The sequence below is a fragment of the Chiloscyllium plagiosum genome, unplaced genomic scaffold (assembly GCF_037043375.1).
Source record: "Chiloscyllium plagiosum isolate Xiang-an unplaced genomic scaffold, Cpla_swu_hap1 HiC_scaffold_21, whole genome shotgun sequence".
In the NCBI taxonomy this organism is placed as follows: domain Eukaryota; kingdom Metazoa; phylum Chordata; class Chondrichthyes; order Orectolobiformes; family Hemiscylliidae; genus Chiloscyllium; species Chiloscyllium plagiosum.
Window position 1 is genome coordinate 27,251,289 of NW_028270159.1, and position 12,322 is coordinate 27,263,610.

At 40.1% G+C, this 12,322-nt stretch overlaps 1 protein-coding gene across 5 annotated transcripts in view; it reads left to right on the forward strand.

Annotated features, from left to right (window-relative positions):
- dennd1a (DENN/MADD domain containing 1A) overlaps positions 1–12,322 on the forward strand; it is a 533,820-nt gene that overhangs the window by 116,786 nt on the left and 404,712 nt on the right. The gene's annotated exons all lie outside the window — the stretch shown is intronic.

A 12,322-nucleotide genomic window follows, 5' to 3' on the forward strand; every position in this document is an offset into this window, starting at 1 on the left:
AAGGACTTGAACAATCTATTGCTCTTGTTTCACCAAAGTGTAAAATTGCAAATCAGGAAGTATATTTTCTGTTACCACATTTGTTCTGGTATCTAAATCTTGATTCCATGCAAAATTGTGCTATCTCTTTCAAAGCTGGGATGGAATGAAAAAAATCTGCTCTGTTATGACTGACGTTTGATATATATCACGTAAAACTGAGAATGGCTGTAATGATGATGAGGTGCATGTGATTCTGAAGATGCATTAAAGATCTCTCATTTACCTCATGGATATATTTCTAGCATCAACAAATGTTCAAAATAATATGAAATTGGCTGATTCAAACTCTTTTTAATTTTCTTTTTCTTTACAGCATTGGCATAGATTAGAAAGTATATAAACCCTAACAAAGCATGCTGCTGTCTAAGTAGTGGAAGAGTTGTGCAGCTGCAAAACTAAATTCTGGAGTCCCTTGACATCAATGAATTCATGACTATTCCATTTTATCTGTAATTACTTAGCCTCAATCTTGCTTCACTTAAGGAAAGGTAGAGGATGATCTTGAGCTTCATGAGAGTAGGTTTCCTCTTTCTCTGTTCTTGAGAATTTATCTCAAAACATTTGTCAATAGATCATCCATTGGCAAAAAAATGGAAGAAGTGTGTGTGTCCGAAGCATCTTCATCCACCGGTCTTTTCTTGACACCACTTAATCTGCTTTTGGCTATAACAAAGAATTTTAGGTTGTCTTCTATTTTCAAATACTGCTGACGTGAATTGTTTAATATTGACTGAAATAAACTTCAAGTCCTTTTGCATTACAAAATCTATTTGAAGGAATAAGTTGCTGTTAGATGTAAATATTTTTCAATTTAATAAATAATATCCTATACTACTGTGTTTTCACAGCATAGCTTTGATTAGTTTGCATAATCACCATGTGCCCAAAGCCTCTGAATAAGGACGATGCTTTTAATTCCATGGAGAAGTGGACATCTCCAAACTAGTTTGTGCTCATATCTTCAGCCAGCACCTATGCTTAAATAGATCTAAGACACGGTGGCACAGTGGTTAGCACTGCTGCCTCACAGCGCCAGAGATCCGGGTTCAATTCCCGCCTCAGGCGACTGACTGTGTGGAGTTTGCACGTTCTCCCCGTGTCTGCGTGGGTTTCCTCCGGGTGCTCCGGTTTCCTCCCACAGTCCAAAGATGTGCAGGGTCAGGTGAATTGGCCATACTAAATTGCCCATAGTGTTAGGTAAGGGGTAAATGGAGGGGTATGGGTGGGTTTCGCTTCGGCGGGTCGGTGTGGACTTGTTGGGCCGAAGGGCCTGTTTCCACACTGTAATCTAATCTAATCTAACATATATAAACGTTACTATAAACCACCCAAAGATGGATCAATAAAGGTATTCTTACACAGTAATTTAGAAAGCACCACTTCAAGAAACAAATGTATGAAAGACATTGAGCAAGCTTTAAGCAAAGACAAAATACTGGGGCGGTACGGTGGCTCAATGGTTAGCACTGCTGCCTCACAGCGCCAGAGACCCGATCTTGGTTCATTTCCAGCCTTGGGCAACTGCCTGTGTGGAGTTTGCACATTTTCCCCCTGTCTGCGTGGGTTTCCTCTGGGTGCTCCGATTTCCTCCCACAGTCCAAAGATGTGCAGGTTAGGTGAATTGGCATGCTAAATTGCCTGTAGTGTTAGGTGGATTAGTCAGGGGTAAATGTAGGGGGGGTGGGTTTCTCTTTGGAGGGTCTGTGTGGACTTGTTGGGCCGAAGGGCCTGTTTCCACACTGTAGATAATCTAATAATCTAATCTAAACTATTGGAAATCTAAAATAAGAGACAAAAGTGCTCGAAGGACTCAGGTATCATCTGGAGAGAGTGGCCAGCCCCTGGTTAGCTTGTCAAGTCAATGATGCTTTGTCGAGCTCAGAACTTTAGACCTGCAAATTTTACTGTAGTGTGATCTCGGGGGCTGTCCAGTAGTCATTTTGGGAATGAAAGAATATACATTCCTACCTTTAGCCAACCAGCTGTTTTAGCTTGAATTTTATTTTGGTATGGGATTCTATTTTGCGGCAGGTCTGGCACAGAAGCCACTCTAATAGATATAGAACTTAATTTTATACAATATGATATTGATCATAGAAGGATCAAGTTATGACTTGATTAAATTATATTACTTAGTGTGGAAGCAGCCCCTTCGGCCCAACAAGTCCACACCGACCCTCCGAAGAGCAACCCACATTCCTACATAACCTACATTTACCCCTTCACCTAACACTACGGGCAATTTAGCATGGCCAATTCACCTAACCTGCACATCTTTGGACTGTGGGAGGAAACCGGAGCACCCGGGGGAAACCCACGCAGACACTGGGAGAATGTGCAAACTCCACACAGACAGTTGCCTGAGGCAGGAATTGAACTCTGATCTCTGGTGCTGTGAGGCAGCAGTGCTAACCACTGTGCCACCATGCTGCCCATTCGTTATACACTTCATTAGATAATGGAGCTACAATCTTTTACTGATTTTTGTTTGTTTTTGCTTAGAACCTCCCAACAAGGTCCACTTATACAGACTACTAAAGCCTTTTTTATGTATCTTACTCAAATAATCATTTTTATTTTGATGTTTGCAAGAAGAGAGGGTTCAGTACTGCAATGAGCTACTTCAACGTGCCTTTATCTGCCAACCTCATGCATATATCACATTATGTTTATATTTGAACATTTTGTGCACCTAGCTATAATACCTAAGTATTTTCAAATGTAATCATATTGTCCAGAATTATTTCAAAATAAAGCCAAGACCTGTGGATCCTGGAAGTCTGAAACAAAAACAGAAATTGCGAGAGATACTCAACAGATTTAGCAGCATCTGTGGAGAGAAAGCAGAGTTAACATTTCTAGTCCGATGACCTTCCATCAGAATTGAGTTCTGACCACACAAAAATTGACTGGCAACAAGTTGCTGATTAGGTTTATGGAATGGTGACCAGTTGTTGATGACAAAGGCCTGCTTGCCATAAACAATGTGCTTGTCTCCTGGGTAGCTGAAGGGTTTGTGGGCATGAATGATATGGCCAGAAACCTCCCGGAAGGGGAGGCAGTTTGTTTCTGTGCAGTAGAAAATGTTTCAAGAAGTCCAGTTATCTTCTCCCGTCAGTTGGCTGTGAGCTGTTGCTTTTGACTAAGAAATTGGGTTTTATAATTTGATGGGTCATTCTGCGCCTCATACAAAGAAGTGAAAAGATCCTAGAGACGAGAGATTGAAGAACTGTAAGTCCTGACAAGCAAACAAATCATCTTGGTCAATATAGTGGACTGCCATTGAAATGCCTTCACAGAGTTTTCCTCAAAACCGTAACACTGGTTTATTTCCCTATTTGTCTGTATCATTCTGTATTTCTCTCCCCAAGTCTGTCTGCTCTCCTCCATCTCTACCACTTCCACTTTCTATCTCTCCCTATGTCTCTTGTTCTCTCTTCTCCCAACTTAGTCTTTTTAAAATTCCTTTTCTTACAATTTTAAAATTAGAGCTATATCATGAAGTTAGGGACCCATTTTCCATACAGCAAGAAGAATTGAAAATCTGAGGCGGATGGGTTTTGGTTAGACAAGGATGTAAACCGATATGGACCAAAAACAGGTAGGTAGAGTCAAGTGCACAGATCAGCCATGATCTGATTGAATGGCTAAGTGGTCCCTGAAGTTGACTCCTGTTTTTGTTATTACTCATCTCTGCTTCTCTATTTGCATCACAATTTATTGTCTTCTCAAACTTCAACATATCAGTTTCACAATTCTTGTCCTCACTTACATATCCATCAGTGGGCTCTTGTGGCAAAGTAGCAGTATTTTTATCTCTGAGCCAGGAAGCCCTGTTCAGGTCCTACCTGCTCTAGAAATTTTTAATAAATACAGGCTGTTTAGAAAGTAACTACGCATCCTCTGATCTGACTCCTTGCAGATCTCTGCAACATTCTTGCTGTCCTAGTAATTATGTCCCCTCTACACTCTTGAGTCTGATCTCTTTTTGCTTCACAGACTGCAGCAAAGCTTTGGGCCCAGGTACTGAAGTGTACTCCCTAAACCTCTGAGATCCTACTCATAATCTCTTTCTAAACCTTCTATAAATTCTACCCCTTCTGTTTCTCCTTCCTATCACTCTTTAATTTCCTTTTTCCTCAGCTGAGAGAATGTTATGTTGTAAGTAGGTTTGCTTTCTAACATAAATTATTTGTTTACACATTTTAATTAAAGTATCCAATCTCAATCTGAAGAACTAAAAATGATGAAACACTGTTTTGAGTCCAGTTCAATCTAACCACTACCATTTTTGATTAATTTGTGCTGACTTTACATAATATCAGTTAAAACTGGAAAAAATGTTGTTGGAGGATGGGTAATCCTTTGTTATTTGAATTCTTTCCAGTTCAAGAATTACTTTCTTTTGTTCTATTTACACACTACTTGAAAATAATCAAAAATCCATAATTTCACTGATTAAAAGCTCTCTTATTGGAGTGACAACTCTGAAACTGATAGAAAATGTCAGCAGTTTACTTGTTAAAGCAAATGTTTGTGTAAAGGATTCTTGCTGCTGTAATATTGGGGAGCATCTTTCAAAGACAAAGGTTGTGTTTATTTAATGACCTTAACATAGCAAAAACATTCTAAGGCACTGATAGAATCATCTGTTAAAACATGGGACTGTACAAAAGGAGGTGTTGAGGGAGGGAATGACTAAAATTTTGGTCAAATGGCATTGAGGAAGAGAGGGAGGTCGAGAGAGAGGTTTCCAGATGTAGGGCCACAGATAACTTTTGAGACCAATTCAATTAGCAATTAAAAATTTGACTAATTTCATGCCTGATGCATTGCAGCAACAAGGTAGCCACACGTAGTAAGTTTGTGATGATTACTGTATATTTGCTGCTGTTTATGACTATAAACGATCATAGGGTTTGGATGTCACTCCCTTTGTCGTGATAGTATGTGGGAACAATCTAATTTCAAGATGGTGAAAGCCTTCATTTACTTATTCTGGCTCTTTTCATTCACATAAATAAATGGGCTTGCACTCTTTTAAAAAACCATTTCAGATTTGTGGTCTGTTTGGTAAATAGCCAGTGGATGCTTGGCAAGGATTTTCATTTATCTTGCTTGGTAATTTTTTCCTATGGAAATAGTTATCCACAATGTGTTCCGTACGAGTTCTGATTATTTCTCCAGTAATATATTACAAACTGTTGTATTTTGTATTACATTGAATAAAGTCAAACAATGTTTAAATGCATTAAAATGATTCATTGTTTCCATAATCACCATTTGTAAATTAAAATATGTAAGACTTCAGAATGTTTAAAACAAAATGAAATACAGCTGATATAGTCTAATGCACAAAGTACAGTACTTGTAAATGCACACTGACACGCAAATGGAATTCTGCCAAGCATAAAGTTTTAGGACCGTTTGCTTCACTGCAGGGTGCCAGATTCTTACATGTTCCATGCTGCTGCTGTTTGCAAGAACGGTGTCCTGTTGCTGCTGAAGAATTGCATACAGAGCTGATTCAAGACAGACAATCTTTTTCAGCAATCTTGGCTACATGCTTTTGAGGTTGTTAAGTAAAAATCAAATGTTTGCTCTTTAAATTATATAATCTGTTAAAATACATATATGAAATGTTTATTCATTTAAAACCCAATCGGTAGTGTTTATATCTCATATCAGCCAATAAATCTGAAGTTGGCATCTATTTCCATATTCAGACAACCAATAAAAAGATGATGTCTGACTTGTGTGTGGCTTTTGATTTGGCCTGCTGGCTTTAAATTGGGAGCATAGTTCTGAACGTGTTTAAAGGAGGAGGAATGTGGGTATGTTTTCCTCTTTATATTATTGAAGATTTTGTTTACGATTCAAATTTATTGCTTATGGCATGAATGTCAATTACATTGGGAACATTTTTGTATTTCTAGTACAAGAAAGGACAGTGCCAAGAATTTCTACAATTACATTAAGAACACAAATGTCATTTTAACAGAGGCTTCAGATCCTAGGATTCTGGTGTTGTTGACCATCAGAAAACCACCTTTAGTAGATTGTCTGTCTGAAATTGATGGTCAAACATTGTGTTCAACAATGTTGAGGCCTAAAGATTAGGCCTACACAACTGACTCTATACAGCAGTTTCTGTGGGGGAGAGGGAGGGACTCTCTTTTAGAGTAAGGGGATTGATGGGTGAGAGTGGAATGAGTGTAATTTTTTTTTCATGGCCCCATAATATTGGCAGCTTTTGTCGAAACTTATTGGTAGCTGCAAGCCTCTCCAGAAGAATTCTGAAACTGCAAGAATGGAGGAATGCTGTCTGAATGCACAATTTCTTGTCCATGCCCTAAAATAATTTTTGGGGACTTTTTTTATATGAGTAAGTGATTCATGTATCTGGGTAGATATCCTAACATTTTGTTTCTTACTGTCTTGAATTGAAATGGCTATAGTTGCTTGTCCTTACAATTACATGATTATCTGGAATTTAAAGGAATACCCTACTTATTGTGGAGTAAGGGGTTAACTATACCTCTCCTCTAAGAATAGCTACTGAACATATGTGTAAGGAGCTACATTACAGCGCTATCAGTTCACGCTGAACTGTGATTTGAGTATATAAATACCAGAGATGCACACACTTACTATCCCTTGTGTATTGCTGTGCCATATAAAGCCTGTTCACTCATCTGGCTACAGAGCTGATCTTACTGTGTTTATTGGGGAGAAGTTTAATTTGTGGTAATCACTCTACTATTACTGTTCTAACAATTGGCAGAAGTCATTTATATCCATTTTCTGCCAATCGCTCTCGCCACTTAGCCTACTTTTTGTTCAGTGGATTGTCTGTCTACTATTGAGCAATGCTTTGGTATTAAGTTTCCAAATCTCTATTGCAAATAGTTTGGTGTCTGTGCTATGTATATAAACTGAATAATGTGTAAATTCTTTAAACAATGAGATCTAAAACATTTCTCCAAATATGATACACATTCTATTCCAATAAGTGTAACTGAATTCTCTATGCAATATTTCACACCAAAGTGATGTAGTAGAATTCCTCATCCTTCATTTGGACGAGACCATATTTCAGAAGTAATGATTTTTTTGAATGTCATAAGATGGTGTTTAAAATGACAAGATTTCATATGTAATAACAATGGTAAAGTGCTGAAAATACTTAGTCAGACAGCATCTGTGGAGAGAAAAATATTGTGGCAGGTTCCTGACCTTTTGTCAGATCTCATTTGTTTTTTACCTTTTGGTTTCCTTTGTGAAAAATCCCACTTGGACAGTTTGATCACCATGTCTGAGGGAAGAGCTGAGAGTGACAAACTGACCCCATCTTGGAGGGAATCTTTTCAAGCAAAATAAAGTATTTCATCGAGAAAGTACTGGTAAATCTGTACTGTTGCAAACTTTCCGAATTGTCTAAAAGCACAGTATCATTAATTTGAGCTTTGAAATATTTTTTAAGAATGGCGCATTCAACCACTACCAGCACATTCATTATCTACAGAGGAAGAACACTCACTGAGTGAACAAAATGCTTTCCTTCTGCTTCCAATACTTGTATGGTTAGACCAACAAAATAAGCACTCAGCTTTGTCCTTTGTGGGAAGCTCCACCTGGTGGTTTTGCTGAAAATTGGTGCAGTTCAATCAAACAGTTTACCTCTGTACCATAGCATGCTTGAAATTCATAGTTCCTCAACTTCCTGTCTCTCATTGCAATTTGGAGTTGAGGAATAATTCAGTTATTCGCTGTGTGTTCAACTTTTGAGTTATTGGGTAGTATTTAAAGCTGATCCCAAGGTTCAGAAATGTGTTACCTGTGGCCAAGAATTTTCATTTTGAAGTTGAAATATGGTGTTGAATGCATTGGATGGCATCCTGAATTGCCCTACGCTGATTTGCTTTGATTTGATTTGATTTATTACTGTCACATGTACCTAGCTACAGTGGAAAGATTTGTTTTGCATTCAGTACAGACAGAGCATAACAGATTATAGGGTGATTGAACAGAGCAAGGAATACTAAGTTGCAGCAGCAAGGAAGGTGCACAAAAAGCAAGATCAACATTAGATTTTAAATTTGAGAAGTCCATATACTGGCAGATATCTGCATGATCATAGACTTCTCAGTTCATTATCTGTGCATGCAAGATATTGCATGATTAAGTGAACCATGTGAGAGTGGGGTGGGACCTTCTGGTTTCAAAGGTTCTTGTGTTATATTTACAAGTCAGGTGGACACCACTTCACTCAGTGGAAGTCAGGACCTTCCCTCCGCCTGTGGTGGCTTCCCTTAGAAACTCAGACACCTCTAAGAAATCCAAGCTTCTCCCAGGTTCAGTGTTGCGACCTTCCAGATGCTGATGGATAGGGTCACCAACAGAAGGGACATTGTCTTCCTATGTGACTGCATGAGGAAGCCAACTTATCAGATCTGTCCAGCTTGGGCTGCGATCACTGAGTCTTGAAGAGGGTTCATATTACAGAAGAGGAGGTGCCAGTCATAAAACAAGTTCGATAAATCCCCAGTTCTTGATCAGGTGTTTCTGGGAACTTTATGGAAAGCTAGGGAAGAGATTGCTTGGCTCTTTGTTGAAATGTTTGCATCATCAAGAGCCACAGGTAATGTGCTGGAAGACTGGAGGTTGGCTAATATGGTGCCTTTATTTAAGCAATGCTGTAAGGAAAATTCCAGGTAACCAGGCAAGAGTGAGCCTGACGTCAGTGGTGGGTAAGTTGTTGAAGGGGATTCTGAGGGACCGGATTTACATGCATTTGGAAAGGCAGGGGATAGTTAACACAGCTTTGTGCGTGGGAAATCATGTTGCACTCATGGAGTTGAGATTTTTTGAAGAGGTAATAAAGATTGAAGTCAGGGCAGTAGATGTTGTCGAAATGGACTTTAGCAAAGCATTTGAAAAAATTCTATATGGTAGACTGGTTAGTAAGGTTACATCATGTGGGATCCAGGGGGAGTTAGCTAATTGGTACAAAAATAGCTTGAAGGTTGGAGACTGCATGGTGGTAGAGGGTTCTTTTTCAGAGTGGAGGCCTGTGACCAATGGTGTGCCACAAGGATCAGTGCTGGGTCCACTGCTTTTCATCATTTAGAAAAGTAATTTGGATGTGAATATAGAAGGAGTGGTTTCAGTTTGCACATGACACCAAATTAGGTGGTGTAGTGGACATTGCAGTTTAATTTAGATAAATGTGAGCTGTTGCATTATGACAAGGCAGTTAATTGTAGGGCCCTGGGGAGTATTGCTGAACAGAGAGACCTGGGGGTGCAGATGCATAGTCCTTGAACGTGAAGTCGCAGGTAGACAGGGTGGTGCAGAAGGCTGTTGGCATGCTTGTCTTCATTGGTCAGTGTGTTGACTTATAGGAGTTGGGGCATCATGTTACGGCTGTACAGGACATTGTATTTTAACAAGGGCCTTATCAATGTACATTTGAGAGGGTACAGAAAAGATTTACCAAGATGTTGCCAGGACTGGATGGTTTGAGTCATAGGAAGAGGCTAAATATGCTGGGGCTGTTTTCCCTGGAGCATTGGAGGCTGAAGGGTGATCTTATAGAGGTTTATAAAATCATGAGGGATGTGGACAAGATGAATTGCTAATGTCTTTTTCCTTGGGTGGGGGATTCCAAAACTAGAGGGCATATGTTTAAAGTGAGAGGGGAAGGATTTTAAAGACCTGAGGGATAACTTCCTCTGACAGCTTGTTCCATACATGCTCCACACTCTGCATGAGTAAGGTGGTGGGGGCGGGTACAATTATAACATTTAAAAGGTGTGTGAATAGGAAGGGTTTTGAGTGATATGGACCAAATAGAGTCATCGAGATGTACAGCATGGAAACAGACTCTTCGGTCCAACCCATCTATGCCGACTAGATATCCCAACCCGATCTAGTCCCACCAGCCAGCACCCGGCTCATATCCCTCCAAACCCTTCCTATTCATATACCCATCCAAATGCCTTTTAAATGTTGCAATTTTACCAGCCTCCACCACTTTCTCTGGCAGCTCATTCCATACACGTAGCACCCTCTGCGTGAAAATGTTGCACCTTAGGTCTCTTTTATATCCTTGCCCTCTCATTCTAAACCTATGTCCTCTAGTTCTGGACTGCCCCACCTTAGGATAAATAGACAAAGTCTTTTCCCTATCGATGCCCCTCATAATTTTTGTAAACCTCTATAAGGTTACCCCTCAGCCTCCGATGCTCAAAGGAAAACAGCCCAGCTTGTTCAGCCTCTCCCTATAGCTCAAATCCTCCAACCCTGGCAACATCCTTGTAAATCTTTTCTGAACCCTTTAACGTTTCACAATATCTTTCCGATAGGAAGGAGACCAGAATTGCACACAATATTCCAAACAGTGGCCTAACCAATGTCCTATACAGCCGCAACATGACCTCCCAACTCCTGTACTCCAGACTCTGACCAATAAAGGAAAGCATACCAAACGCCTTCTTCACTATCTTATCTACTTGTGACTCCACTTTCAAGGAGCTATGAACCTGCACTCCAAGGTCTCTTATTTCAGCAACACTCCCTAGGACCTTACCATTAAGTGTATAAGTCCTGCTAAGATTTGCTTTCCCAAAATGCAGCACCTCTCATTTATCTGAATTAAACTCCATCTGCCACTTCTCAGCCCATTGGCCCATCTGGTCAAGATCCTGTTGTAATCTGAGAAAACCCTCTTCGCTGTCCACTACACCTCCAATTTTGGTGTCATCTGCAAACTTACTAACTATACCTCTTATGTTCGCATCCAAATCATTTATGTAAATGACAAAAAGTAAAGGACCCAGCACTGATCCTTGTGTCACTCTACTGGTCACAGGCCTCCAGTCTGAAAAACAACCCTCCACCACCACCCTCTGTCTTCTAAGCCAGTTCTGTATCCAAATGGCTAGTTCTCCATGTATTCCATGAGATCTAACCTTGCTAACTAGTCTCCCATGCCTTACTGAAGTCCATATAGATCACATCTACTACTCTGCCCTCATCTATCCTCTTGTTACTTCTTCAAAAAACTCAATCAAGTTTGTGAGACATGATTTCCCACACATACAGCCATGTTGACTATCCCTAATCAGTCCTTGCCTTTCCAAATACATGTACATCCTGTCCCTCAGGACTCCCTCCAACAACTTGCTCGCCAGTCAATAGTTCCTGGCTTGTCTTTACCACCCTTAAAGAGTGGTACCACGTTAGCCAACCTCAGTCTTCCAGCACCTCATCTGTGACTATCGATGATACAAATATCTCTGTAAGAGGCCCAGCAATCACTTCTCTAGCTTCCATAGAGTTCTCGGGTACACGTGATCAGGTCCTCGGGATTTATCCACCTTTATTCCTTTCCAGACATGTTGGCAAATTGGACTAGGTCAGATTGGTGCCGACACGTTGGACCAAAAGATCTGTTTCCACGCTCTATGACTCTATGACTGAGTTCAGTGCCACTGACACTCACAAGAAGGCTGGAAAGAAATGAAATAAGTCAGTGATCTGCTGTGCTCTAAAAAGGTTCCTGGCACCATTTTATCTCTGTTACCTCAATCTCCAGGGCATCACTAAGTTTCATTGTCGTCGTTCAGGCATCTCACAAAAGTTCATAGCCTGCAACACTGAGGATCACATGCATGATGGGCACTCAAAGGCACACATCTACCTCCTCCTCTGAAACCTTCCAGCCAATTTCACTTCCTCCTCACCTTGTCACTGTGCCTGATGATGATTGCTCACAAACTGTCCCTTCTCGCTGACTCATAACAAGAAAAAATTGGCCATAATTGGAACTTTAAGAAAAGGGCTATTGAATGGGCCAGAGACTGTTTCTATGGCATATCTTGATTGTATGAATGTTATTTGGGAAGAAGAGATCAGTTCTGAGAACAGGGTAGTTAATGAAATACAATTGTTTGCAGGTTGGCTTCTTGCCACCTGATGGTGAGAAATTATTCTCCCCATGGAGGATGAATTGCATACATTTAACTTGATGGCAAGTATCTGATTTTTGGACTCTTGTCCAATTAACTCCTTATGCTACACTCTCCATATTCTTGCCACATCAGGGAGTGTACAGTTGTGACGCATGAATCATTAGCAATTCTGTTTGATTTATGACTTATATTTCTGTCATGTTTGTCATATATTGAAAGATGCCCCAGAGATTTTGGAATATGGTGGGAAGTGAGCTTATGCTGACTGTCTCACTTTTACCCCACACTTTGGTTCTCTTTGAGAT